Source organism: Rhincodon typus, chromosome 33 (genome assembly GCF_021869965.1).
Source record: "Rhincodon typus isolate 14 chromosome 33, sRhiTyp1.1, whole genome shotgun sequence".
NCBI lineage: Eukaryota > Metazoa > Chordata > Chondrichthyes > Orectolobiformes > Rhincodontidae > Rhincodon > Rhincodon typus.
The window spans coordinates 10,708,981-10,723,699 of record NC_063364.1 but is presented as its reverse complement, the minus strand read 5'-3'; positions in this window follow the sequence as shown (position 1 = coordinate 10,723,699).

The window sequence follows — 14,719 nt, the reverse complement described above, 5'->3', positions numbered from 1 at the left end:
CTTGATCCCCAGAGCAACTGATTCACAGGCAGTGGTGCTCTCCAATGTGCCACAAGACAATGCACTCATTTTAAATTTACTTTTCACTATGTTCAATTTCTGTTCTCCACTCCTATTTTCTTGCTTACTGTATTATTCTGGCTTTAATTATATCATTTAAAATCATAGATAACTGCACAGTCCTTCACATTCAACCTGAACCTATCTTTCTTTTTCTTATAATTCATCTCAGCTGCACATTGAATATGTTACATTGCTCTTCCTTATGCTCTTTCCAAAACATACATTGAATATCTTTTATGTGACATGGTATTCAGAACTGAACACTATATTTCAGCTGTGCCTTGATCAGTTCATCTTAAAGCCTTACAATAGATTTGCACTGCACCTTCAGTATCACTGCAAAGTGCTTTGCACTTCACATCAATGCTAAAGATGCAGTACAAAACTGAAGTAGAGCTGAATTACCAGCCAGGCAGCATCAATGTGTGATCTTTAGCTGGAAGTCATTTCACATTTTTCAAGTTTGGCATTGGTATAGAATTGAAGTCCGATGTGATGTTCATCTTGATTTAAGATATATATGTGACAGTGGTCCTTTGGCACTAAGAACACCTTCAACCAATCCAGAGTTAATGAAGAATGTTATAGCTCAGCTGTCAAGTCTTGCCAATGTCCCGGCATACCCAAGGTCTTATATGGACAGAGAACCGGGAACTCCCAGTGTAGAGAGATTCCACTCCTGCCATCCTACCTCCTTCCCCACCTCACCATATCCTAGCAGTTGTACATTGCAAATTTGGGGAGATACTCAAACACTTACGTGGCTAAGTAAGAGTTCCTGGATCAGATTTGGAGTTGATATATCTTGCTCTTGGCCTTGTTCCAAAATGTCTCTTTGGATTTCCATTGGAATGAATTTAGCATCCATCTCCTCAAAACTTCAGCCATTGTTATTTAACTGCCTTCAAAAATACAACTCTACAAATTTCTCCTCATTCTTACATCCTCAAGTGTATAATATCAGGGCCATACCCAAAGTAAATCATGCAACTTTGCCGTCCTGACCTTGAGAATAGACAGTTTCAATCCTTTATTCTTTTGTGGAATGGAGGTGTCACTGGCAAGACCTGTATTTGTTGCCAGTCCCTAATTTCCTTATTGTCAGTGGCTTGCTAGGCCATATCAGAGGGCAGTTTAGAGTCAAACACGTTGCTGTGAAGCTATAGTCACATGTAGGCCAGACGAGGAAGGGATGAAAGATTTCCTTCCCTAAAGAACATCAAAATATTTGTTCACAATGTTATCAACATGCTTTTGAATGACTGCAATTACAGTATCTTCATTGAATATGTAAGCTTTTCTTTTCTCTTTAACTTTACCATCATTTTTATAACTTCAAATTGACCTCCAACAATATTTTAACTATTGTGATTCTGAAGAGCATTTTTCAAGTAACTGACCCATTTCATGACTCCTTTTGTTGCTAAAATATCTTTCAAAACCTACCATAACTAATTAATATACCTTTTCCGAAGGTTCTCTCCCTGCATTTTTCATGAGCTTTGAATTCATTTGTAATTTCATTTTAGTTGATCTATTTCCATATTAGGAGACCAATTGTTTCATGATATTTCATAACTTATTTTGTCCATTCAACAACTGATCTAAACTATCTAAACTGATCTTCTGAGTTTATCTTGTTTTCAGGTTGTAACTCATTTCAAAATTCTATACTTTTAATTTGTGAGCCTACCATTCTTCATCAATTCTGGATTGGTTTATGGTGTTCTTAGTACCAAAGGACCACTGTTACATATACATCTTAAATCAAGATGAACATCACACTGGACTTAGACTTTTCTTTTATTAATTTAGATTTTTTTTTACTAATTAGAGTGTTGGATAATTTAAAATTAATCGAATTGTAGTTAGTAGTCCATAACAGGTTTCACTGTGACCCCATCGTAGATACAACTTTGTCCGTGTGGAGTTTTCAACACAGTAACTTTTTGAAATTTCTAATATTTCATTCACTAGCTCTTATTCTCTTATTTTACTTCCAATTGCCTTTCCAGTTTATATTGAGTTGAATAAGGTCAAATACTTGTGCAAAGACTCTTTCCTCAAACCTCATCATAAGTTCATCATCTCCGTGTTTGAAGAGATTGAGTGTTGTTGCATTATCTCTGACTCTTTTTTCTGAACCACTTAACTCCCCAATAAGTGTTTAGGCTTTTTGGTTTTGCCCTAATATGCTGTCACAATCTTTCTTGCTGTGGTTCTGTGGGTAATGAGTTCTCCACTATGTCAGCGATTTGTTTGTTCAATCCCATTCCAAAGACTTGAGCAGAAAATCCAGTTGGATACCTCTGTGAGGTACACTGTGATAGGTGTAATCTTTCAAATGAGACATTGAACCTGTTTGCCCTGCTGGGGGCTAAGGCTACAACAGAGCAGTGGTGTTTTCCATGATATCCCAGTCAGTATTTAAGCCTCAGTAAGTAATCAACAACAGACAGTCATGTCATTTTCTTATCATAATTTGTGAGATCTTACTGTATACAGTTTGACCTACCCTTGCTCATATTTCTTATCTCCTTATTATATAGGTTGAGTTCAGTACAAATCATTGTGGACATTTTCTTCCTGCTCTTTCACACAGTTCCATACTCTCAACTGAAGACTTAGTTAGTCATTGAATGGAATTTCTTGCCATATATTTCAAACAGTGCATTGCAGATGATTTTTAAAAAAGATTTATTCTAGGTGTAAATTTGCCATAGATGTCCCCAAGGAATGGAATACTGCATGCTCAAATGTGTTGATTCCATCACCACCTAAGAATACACAGCAATAAACAACAAGCAAAAGGAAGATTCACTTGATTGTACTTCAGATCTGGAGTTAGATCCAGAGTACCAGTTGTAACACAGATGACGAGTGAAGAACAATACATGCCATTGGCAGTAAAGAAATATTGTTCAGAAGGTGACTTCACATGCAGGTCTTATTTACTAATAAAGAATGCTGCTATCTGAACGCCTCTAATTCGTGCAAACATTTGAGAAAGTGCACATGACATTTTCTGGACTATCAATGGCTGAATCCCTTTGACAAAGGCCCCAGGCACTGCCATCGATGCTCTTTGAAAAATACTTGCTGGTGCTGTGGAGATGTTAGGGATCACTGTTCATAAATGTATGATGTTTGGAGACACTTCGCTGGGGAGTTGGCTGGACAGCACACTGACATGAACATTCACTTACCTTACTGTGGTTGTTGCTGTCGAAGTGGATTGAAAATCTATTGCTTAATGATGACAGATGACCAGAGTTACCACAGGTCAGTTGGCTGGTGACTCTTCTTGGTATGCAGCTAGTCCAGTTGAAATGGATAATGCAGGTTTCAGGCAGAGATCAGGTCCAGGTAATTCTGTTGCCAGAAGTCACCTGCTACCACAGGTTTGGTAGAATTGTCCCTTTCACCTACAAAATCCAGAGGTTGATACTGAGGAGGATGGTGGGACATCAACCACAAAAATATCAAATTCTAAGATCCAGTTTAAAACAAAGGAGGAAATGGGAGTAGGAGTTGGCCATGAGGTCCAACAACCACTACTCCACCACTCAATATGAATGCATTTAATCTTTGGTTTCAACTCCACTTTCTTGTCTGCTCCCCAAGTCCTTTCAATCCTTGGGAGGCCAAAAATGTGCCCCAACATTAAATATGTTCAGCGACGGAGCATCTAAAACCCTCTGAGGTAGGGCATTCCAAAGAGTCATGACCTTCCGAGTGATGAAATGCCTCTTCATCTCAGTCCCAAATGATTGCTCCCTTATGAAACCATGCTAGAATAGATCCAAGAAATATGTAACCTTATTCATTGCAAAATATATACTGGAATTAGGTAGATCAAATCTACTGTTGGATTTGAGCATTTTGATCTCAAATGACATTTCTAATCCATCAATATTCTGAAAATATTGAACACATATCAATTGGATCAATCAGGTGAGGAAGATTTTTCACACTAGTTGTTGAACTGATTGACATTCACATAACTTGGATATTTCTAATATGTTAATGAAGGATCGGGAAATACCCAAGCTAGAGAGAAAAGATCCTCACACATTAATATGATTAATGGCTTGCTCTTAGGAATCTCCAACTCAGGCAGAATTTTGTGGTTTGCATCCTATCCCTTACTATGTGCTGCACACTCATTATTCCTGTCCTTATTGACCTTCTGCAATTCATTGTTCATCAGTGCATTGATTTCAAAATCCTCATTCTTATCTATAAAATTCTCCGTAATCTTGAAGACTGCAGCCTGTCTAGCCTAATGTTCTAGCATACTCTTATGTACACCTCCCATTTAAAATAACCTTTAATTACCACAGCCTATTACTCTGAAGTTATCTTCCTAAACCTTTCAATAGGGCCTGTATCAAGAACTTCCTGAATCTTCAATCTCTTCCCCGAACTTCATACTCATTCCTCTGTGATATGCTTTGCTCCTCCTGTAAAATGTAATGGGATGTTTTGATATGTGTATTTTTTTAATAGGTGCAAGTTTTTGTTGCAAGGGCATCGGCTGCGATTTTGTGTGATCGTGTAAAATGGGTGATAAGGAATTGACAACATGGTTAATACTTGGTCTCATTTTCATTTCTATTAACTTGAATGAAAACTGAATTCTCTGACAATATAAATCAGTGACAACTTACTATTACGCAATTTTCATGATACTAACTAGCCAAGATTGACTCCAGTATATCTTGCAGTCAAACAAAGTAAAATTCTTCCATTGTGGCTGAAATTTGAAGTGCTTTACTTTATAAATTGGATAAGGTTGATAAAATATTACAGCATGAGGTTTTACAGTCCTTGTAGATGATGCTTTTGCTGATCATACTCATCAATGATTACATGATCAAAATAAGCAGCAACAGCGATAGAGGGCTGTCCTGTTGTTAGGCCTTTCAGTACAATTTCCATAACAGCAAATACACAACCTGAATGCTGCATCTATATAAGAAAACATGCAATCTGTTTGAAGTGATGAATCATTGAGTACTGAAAAAACTTCCATGACCATTTATTAACAGCTAAGAGTTTTCCATTAATGCGTAGTAATAGTGCACTGTTATTCTCTTTCTATGCCCTTACCTTTTTAAGATGGCTGTATTTTGGTACAATATTTGGCATCCAGGAGTTGAAAAGTCAAAGTGTTTGGAAGGTCAGGGTAAAAATGAAGGAGTGGAGTAATAAAGAAAGGTCCAAAAAGAAATGATTGAAATTTATGAATCAGATGAAGGAACAGAGTGATGAATAAATACATAATCATGAAGAGATGGATTGCTACTAGTGAAAAGTATATTTTTACTATCTGCTTCAGCTTTTTAACTGACAGCTTTATTATTCTATAATAAATATACATGGGTTATGTAAAAGCAGTGTTCTTTAAATGTTCCATTCTAGTCAGAAGAATTTATGAAAACCTTCAATTTTGATTTACAGTTGAGGGCTATTCTAATACCGTGTTTTCCTTCAAGCACCACTGATTAAATCTTAAAACATTAAATGCTGATGGATGTGAAATAGTGCACCTGCACTGTTAAGTGATGGGAGGTTAGAAGCCTGCACTCACCAGCCTGAGTCACTGACTCCTAAGACCTCATCTGTCTCAATCTCTGCTGCCACTGACATTGTACAAGCAGGCACAATTAATAATGGTGTTATCCACTAACACCACTATAGACATCCTGATGAAGAGATTCTAACCCTTACTACAAAAGCACTTCAGAGAAGGCCAAACAGTCACCTCCCCGCCTTTAAATTCAGGACTCCACCTTTGCCACCGAGTCTCATCAGACCACATTCTCACAGCAAAAATAAAAGATCAAGTGCTACTGGTTATTATGTTATTTTTCCTCCTTGTCCACGAGGGAAGGCTGAGACCAGTTATGGATTAACAAAATGATCAATAGTTCCTTGCTGCCTTTCTCGGCAGGGGAAAATGAACTCCAAACACAGTCAAACACTTATTGATCAGAAGATAGCTTTCACTTTCATTACCACTGTCTCCTGATAACCCACAAATAATGTGATGAGCTGGTAATCTCTCTGATTTTCAATGGACCCTTCACCCTCTCATCTCTGGCAGGGCTTTCATTTTTTTTCCCTGATAAATCCTTTCACATAATTTATGCAGGAGCTCCTCACCAGTTTTATCAGACTGTGCCACTCAGAAAACACTATTTTTTTCCATGGTGACTATATAGGTTTTACAAATGTACTTTTATTTTTCATTTTGAATGTCTTCACACTATCATAGTGCCATACTAATAGACGGTGATTGATTAACAAGTCAATAATCAATCAGGTTGTCATTAAGCATCTGAAACAAATTTGACTTTACACATGAGAAGTGCAAACACTGTTAAATTATTCAAAAGTAAGGCACTAAAAATCACAGTTATAGCTGCATAGCCTAACTATAAGTTTCTTTTGGAAGGATATTTTATATTTCGGATAGATCAACACTTTTCCAATTACCGAGGCATATTTGCAGTTTAAGAAAGAGCCCAATGTAATATTTTATACCTTGATTTAGTTTGTTTTTTGACTTTTTTAATATAGCAAACACATCTTCCTCAGAACATATTTGCTTAAGTACCATTGAAGGAAATAGCATTCTTGAAATAACTGGGCGTGTTTGTTTGGGTATGTATACAAGAATGTGTGTACATACACATTGATATGTATAAAACAACTTGTCAGTGGTCTATTAACGTACTTACATATGCTACAGATATCTCTCCAATATTTCACAGCATGTCAGCTAGGAGCAGTAAAATCTTACCAGTAGGGTTGAGTGTTTGCTTTTATGGAATTTTAGTGCAGTAAAATATGGAGAATTGAGGACTGCATCAGCGTATAAACTTGATGATTGGCACTTTGATGCACTCATAATAGTAACAATATTTCTCAACATGAATCTTTACAGCACTCTCTGAAGCTGGTATTGCCATAGATAGTGAAAAATATTCAGCAGAGATTTACTAGTCAAGAAGTGCGAGGGACTTATCACTTGCAACCACAATTGGATATTTTAATATTTACTCCTTACGTCTCAAAGTTCTTTGCTGGCTCCGTTTCATTAAAGTGTTATTAAAGGTATTGACATTTTTAACATAAAGTGCATAAGGGTCCCAGATAATTGCTGTAATTGTTAATTAGATTTATGATAAGAGGAAGGACTATGGTGCCATAATCACTTTTCAGATGTTGGTACCGGTGGTGGTCCTAATCCCCTGTGCCTAGTTTATGTGGTGGGACTGCAGCTGAAAGACATATAAGATAACTGTGTCCATTTCCAAACATCTGTTTGTTGCAGCTACTTAAAATGGCGAAATAGAAAAACAGGCAGGAGGTTTGAATCTCAAACAGGAGGGGTACTTTATTTGTCCACTTTAAGGATTACATTTTAATGAAATGTTTGCTACGCTGTTACAGCTGAAAAAAATGTCATTTCTAAATATTATCACCTATTTGGAACATTAGAGAGAATATAAATTTAAATTGTTATGACTTAGTCAATGCATTGCATTAAGAATCCATTTTGTACTTAGCAAGTGCAATATTTAATAACTTTCCATTGACCAATCAGATCCTGGTATTTTGTTTAATCCATATGATTATACTCAGTTAACGTGTTCATATGTTTCTGCTCAATCTGACTACTGTTTTAAATTATATTTAAAGAGGCTGGATCTGTTGTAATAAGTCATTCTGTGGTGCTAATCAGACCATTACATCTTGTGTTCCTTTCCATATGCGAAGCTTTAAAAAAAGTCGTAAGTCACAGTTTTAAAAGGAAAACCTCATGACTGGATTTGCTAGGGACAAATAGCATCTGGTCAGCATAGTTTAAGTCTTAACAACAAAGCATTTCATTTACTCTGTGAGTTGGTAGCGACAAATTGGCTAAACAATGTTAATGAGGACTACATCTGGGACTGTGGAGAAGTATTGAGATATTTGAGCTTTCTCATAAAACCAGACTGACAACATGAAGCTTTCGATATGGTGGGTTGCATGGAATGATGATGGATGAGGATTGTAGGAAACCATAACCAAGGAGGTCCCATTGTTTAGCAAACAGATCTTTATGGCTCTGTACTTCATCTAGCACCAAGCAAGCTACACACATTTCAGTTACCTTGGCTTCAGCACAGATCAAGGTGTGAGGCATCTGTGTTTCAATGAAAATGAAGTCTTTGGTTGGTGTCAATTTTTGGCAAGCTCATCTGCATTGTATAAATGGCATTCATAAGTGAAAATTACCATTGCATGGGGAGGTTGGACTATTAATTCAGAAACTTAGCTAACCTTCTGGGGATCTGAGTTTGAAGCCCACTACAGCTAGTCGTCCAGTGGTTGATGCTCAACTCCCTCTGAAATGACCTACCAAAACATTCAGTTCAAGGGCAGCTAGGGACGGGCAATAAATGCTGGCCAGCCAGTGACATCCATGTCCCATGAATGAATTAAAAAAAAACCCTTCCAATCACCAGCTGGGGACATCAGTGGAATTACTCACTGCAGCATCAAAGAGGCAACAAGTCCCTTATAACATGCCATTTCATCTGGTGGCAGTTCGGAAGCATCATGTGACAATAGTTGCAGAAGAAGAGACATTTTACTCAGGTGTGACAATGATACTCTGTCAGGTCTCTGTGCACAAATCATCAATTTCATGTATTTTGTGAATAGAAAAGATTGAGCTTGCTCAATGCATACTGGGTAGAAGCATGTGAATGTATGTTTTCATGCAATGCCTTTGACACATGCATTTTTTTATGGTGTCGTGAATTTAATAACTGTTCTGGAATGTAGACTGATTGCACAATGGACTGCCAAAACCAGACACTCTACCCCTCTGGTGAGAGATTTTGATCATATCACTGAAGGAGAAACAATAAAATGGAGCACAGTTTTGGATTATTAAAAAAAATGTTTTTGATGGGTTGACTGTTGAAGGAGTGCCTTAATGCATTGAATTGATTCAGACTAGAAGTGGTATGTAACACAATACACAGATTATTATAGCAACAGATTTGGAAAAGAGGATCAATAGCCAGACAGGCCATAAGGAAAGGTGAAGCGGGAGGAAGTGCGAGGATGATTTTCATCCTGAGTCCACATTTGCTTCAAATATCACCAAGGGGGATTTCCTTGACACCTGTTCCTGTCTGCATGATGTGGAGGTGCTGGTGTTGGACTAGGATAGACAAGGTCAGAAATCACACGACACCAGGTTATAGTCCGACAGGTTTATTTGAAAACACAAGCTTTCGGAGTCTTACTCCTTCTTCAGGTGTTAGTGAGAGAGGTAGTATTAGACATCGAATTTATAAGTAAAAGATCAAAGGGTCACACCACTGATGAGGATGTTCTAAACAAATCTAAGTTGCATGAATCTTTAATCAGTTAGAAGATTTTAATTGATTAATATGATTTTGTAAATCCCAAAATTCCTTTGAAGTCACTACCCTGAGAGAGCTAAAGATTTTATCAGTGTAAAGAAGAGATGACATTCTAGGTCAGACAATGCATGTTAGGTATGAGGCCTTGTTTGGAAACTGTTTGTGATTTGGTTTGGAGTCAGACTGATTTTATTTCTAAAGTAGGAATTTATAAAACACCATATTGACTGACTGATTAACTTCAAACTGATTAAAGATTTAACAGCATCTTAGGTTTGTTCATAAATCCTCATCAGTGGTGTGACCCTTTGATCTTTTACTTATAAATTCGATGTCTAATACTGCCTCACTCACTAACACCTGAAGAAGGAGTAAGACTCTGAAAGCTTGTGTTTTCAAATAAACCTGTTGGACTATAACCTGGTGTCATGTGATTTCTGTTCCTGTCTGTAGACAGAGATACATAAATTATTCTGTTATTAATACCTCCAACCTCCATTTTACAGGCTGCACTGGAGTTTAATTACACAATAAGGTGCAACTTATCAGCATAAGTAACTAACACAATGTTGACAACACTCATAATATTTATTTCTTTAAAATTGTATGTGTGTGATGAGTAAAAGTTGTGATTATGACACATTGCTGTTCTCTCTTTAGCCCAAATCTGTGTTGCATCAACATTTTTGTGGAAGGGGCAGATCTGGTGAATTTCTGAACAGACACCCTCCCCCATCCATCCGAAGACTTCCTTATGATTCAAGTCTCAGTGTAATGCGAATTGTCCAGACAGTGAGCCAGCAATAGTCTAACAGATCTCAGAGATGAACTTTTCAGCTTCTCCTGCCATTTATAGGGGCTGGCAAGTCACGTGCAGGCTCTGGTGTGTCAACATACATGACATAATTGGAAATTGTACTTTAGATACATTCACTATCTATGTAATGATAGACTGCTAACTTCAGGGAGAGTTTTAAATGGCTCAAAAATTATTTCCTGCTTTCTGTGTTTATGTGTGCTGAAGTTGTCAATGATAACATCATAGAATATTCCATGATGTTATCATTCCCAAGTTCAGCACACATAATCACAGAAAGCAGGAAGTAATGACTGATGCATTTAAAACTTGTCAACATTGTAATAGTACTGCTCACTTTTCATTCACCATGCCAGTTCCATTGACCATATGTACTGTTCAGTGGCAATCTGCATAGTAGACAACACCAAAGTGACAAATTGTGTGCTGGAATCTGAAGTAGTAACCATCCCAGCTTACTTTGAGGTAAGAGACTGGTTCAGCTACACTTATCCATGAAGAACCCTAAGCTTTATGATAGATCTGCTCAATTGGACTTATAAAGCAAAGAAGAAAATATAGAAGCACAGAAATATAGAAATATAGAAGATAGGAGAAGAAGAAGGACATTCATTCCTTCGAGCCTGCTCTGCCATTCTTCATGATCATGGCTGACCTTCCAACTCAATAGCCTAATCCTGCTTTCTCCCCATAACCTTTGATCCCATTTGCCCCAAGTGCTATATCTAGCTGCCTCTTGAATACATTCAACATTTTGGCATCAACTACTTCCTGTGGTAATGAATTCCACAGGCTCAGCACTTTTTGGGTGAAGAAATGTGTTCTCATCTCCATCCTAAATGGCCTACCCTGAATCCTCACTCTGTGACCCTTAGTTCTGGACATACCAACCATTGGGAGCATCCTCCCTGCATCTACCCTGTCTAGTCCTGTTAGAATTTTCAAGTCTTTATGAGATCCCACCGTTATTCGTTTGATCTCCAAAGAAAACAATCCTAATCTAGCCAATCTCGCCTCATGCGCTAATCGCGCCATCCCCGGAATCAGCCTGGTAAACTTTCACTGCACTCCCTTGAGAGCAAGAGCATCCTTCCTCAGAAAAGGAGACCAAAACTGCACACAATTTTCCAGATGTGGACTCACCAAGGCCCTGTATAACTGCAATAACACATCCCTGTTCCAACGTACCATTTACCTTCTTTACCGCCTGCTGCACCTGCATACCTACCTTCGGCGACTGGTGCACAAAGACACCCAGGTCCTGCTGTACACTCCTCTCTCCCAATTTACAGCCATTCAGGTAGTAATTTGCCTTCTTGTTTTTGCTTCCAAAGTGAATAACCTCACGTTTATCCAAATTATACTGCATCTGCCAAAGATTTGCCCACCGACCTAACCTGCCAAAATCATGCTGAAGGATCTCTGCATCCTCGTCACAGTTCACCCTCCTTCCCAACTTGGTATCAACTGCAGACTTTCAGATGTTACATTTTGTTCCCTCACCCAAGCCATTAATATATACTGTGAATAGCTGAGGTCCTAGCACCGATCCCAGTGGCACACCACTAGTTACTGCCTGACAATTTGAAAAGGACCCATTAATTCCTACTCTTTGTTTCCTCTCTGCCAACCAGTTTTTTTAATCCATCTCAATGCACTTCCCCCAATCCCATGTGTTTTAAACTTGTACAATAATCTCTTATGCGGGACTTTGTCAAACACTTTCTGAAAGTCCAAATATACCACATCGACTGTCTACCCCTTGTCAACAGTACTAATTACATCTTCATAGAATTCCAGCAGATTTGCCAAGCATAATTTCCCCTCAAGAAATCCATGCTGCCTCTGTTTGATCCTGCCACTGCTTTCTAAATGCTCTGCTATGAAATGCTTGATAGTGGATTCAAGAACTTTCCGTCCTACTGATGTTAGACTTACTGGTCTATAATTCTCTGTTTTCTCTCTACTTCCCTTTTTGAATATTGGAGTGACATTAGCTGCCCTCCAAACTGCAGGAACTGCTCCAGAGTCTATAGAATCCTGGAAGATGACCACTAGTGCATCTACTATTTCTAGAGTCACTTCCTTAAGTACTCTGGGAGATGCTAAGTATCCTGAAAGGCAAAGCAGAGCTGCTGTGAGCATTGAAGAGGGCAAAAATTGTGTAAACACTAAGAAAACATGTACAGAGAACTTGAGATGCAGTTTGTCCAATGTATGAGATGGGTGTGTGCAAAGCATCTTAGCAGTAACATTACAATGAAAGGTTTTGGTGCACTCCAAGGTATAGTATTAAAGTAGTGAACTGTTTTCTAAGTTATTTGGAGATTTGCCATGATGTTGTGGTGAGGCTGGTGTTTATCTGATGCCAACCTCTGTGGATAGGGTTGCCAAAGAGCATGCCTAAAAATGTCAAAGACTGCTGGTCAAGATGGAGACCTGGATAGGTGGGTTGCAGCAACCAGGTACTCACTCTGACTTAAGTTCTGGGGAGGGGTCACTGAACCTGAAACGTTAACTCTGATTTCTCTTCACAGATGCTGCCAGAACTGCTGAGATACCCCGGCAACGTCTGTTTTGGTTACCCACTCTGACTTTCACATTGGTAATTATCTCTGTCTAGTTTCTCTCCACGACAGGGAAAAATAGCAAGTTACATATAAATGAAGCTCAAACAGGCAATAATGAGAAATTAGTACAACCAAATATGCCTCTTTCCACTCACTAGCAAGATGCTTGTCTCACTGTTGAAACTTTGCGTGTAAAGTCAGACTTCTGTTTCTTGTCTCTGGAAATCTCATTTGTCCAATCTCACCACATTTTCCCAATTGACTCACCATTGCCGCATTATTCAGGGGCTGGGAAAGTTCAGCCTACTGTCATCTCTTCTCTTTCCTCACTCCATGTTTGAGACAGGGTGCAACATGTAACGAGTGGAGGATGCAATGCCACCCAAGATGAAGTTCTAACTCATTATTTTCAACTGGCTGAATGTTTCTTCTTTCATTACAACAAGGCAAGAAGATTGACAAAGTTGGAACAAATTGTTGCAGATGCTGGAATCTGTAGTGAAAACAAAAAATGCTGGAAATCACAGCAGGTCAGGCAGCATCCATACACAGAGAGCAAGCTAACGCTTTGAGTCGAGATGACCCTTTAACAGAGCTGACGTGAAGTGTGGAGGGGACAGCATTTGTTCAATAGTGGGGCGGTGGAGTGCAGTGAGAGAGAGGCTACTGTTTTTACAGATTAAGTGATCAGAATGTGAAAATGGCAGAACAATGGTGTGTGAAAGACCAGACAATGCCACTGGATTGGGGGGAGGGGAGAGAGGACATGGTGACAAAGGATGAAAAAAGTAAAGCTAAAATAAGGAGAAAGAATGGGAGTAGGTTCACAATCTTAAGGTGTTGAACTCAATAGTAAGTCCAGAAGATTGTAAAGTGCCTAGTCTGAAGATGAGATGTTGTTCTTCAAGTTTGCATTGTGATTCGGTGCAGCATACTGAAGACAGACAAGTGGGCACGTGAGGAGGATGCTGTGTTAAAATAACCAGTTATGAGAAGGTCAGGTCCCTACTTGCGCATGGACCGGAAGTATTCTGCAAAGCAGTCGCCCAGTCTGCATTTGTTTTCTCCGATGTAGAGTAGGCCACATTGGGTGCAGTGAATGCAATAGACCAGAACAAGGGCATCAAGATTACAACCTGTATCACAATACACTCCATCAGCTACTTCACCAGCGACTATAATGGTCCAGCAATAAATACTTTAGAAAATAAAGTATATTTAGTGAGGGTAAGTAACTGATTATGAGGAAAGATAAATAAAGGATGGGAAAAAGGGTTAAATTTTACAGTCAACATGTCAAGGTTTCCACAGTCGTTAGATGCTGAGGAGTGGGCCACAGTCACTCGTGCAGGGACTAGGGATTAATGGTAAGTTAGTCACGGAACTGCATAGAGATCAGTCAGGAGTCTGGCCACTATCCAGTCAGAGCTGTCCTTCCAAGTTGGTCGTGTTGTGTTTCCTGAAAGTCAAAGTGAGTTAGTAGAGACCACTGCTGTGTTTGACAGTTGAAGAAGTATGTTGTGTGATTTGGAGGCAGCATATTGGGACATAGAGAGGATAATAATTGTGGTGGAAATGCAACTCAACTCACAAGAGTGGAAGATGTTAGTGCTTTGGAGAGTACCATGGGATGCTGTGGAGTGGGGGAGGGTTATCAATGGTTGCTACCACCTTAATTGTACTAGGAGAACAGTGCAACATGAGGGTTGGCATGACTAAGCTGTAGGCCCAGGACTCAAGGTTAATGTTAGGAGATGAAGAGAAGGAATGTGTGGAAGCTCAGAAACGATTATGTCAAGGAGGAAAGAAAGGTGGTGATTTGAGCATTCACCTTG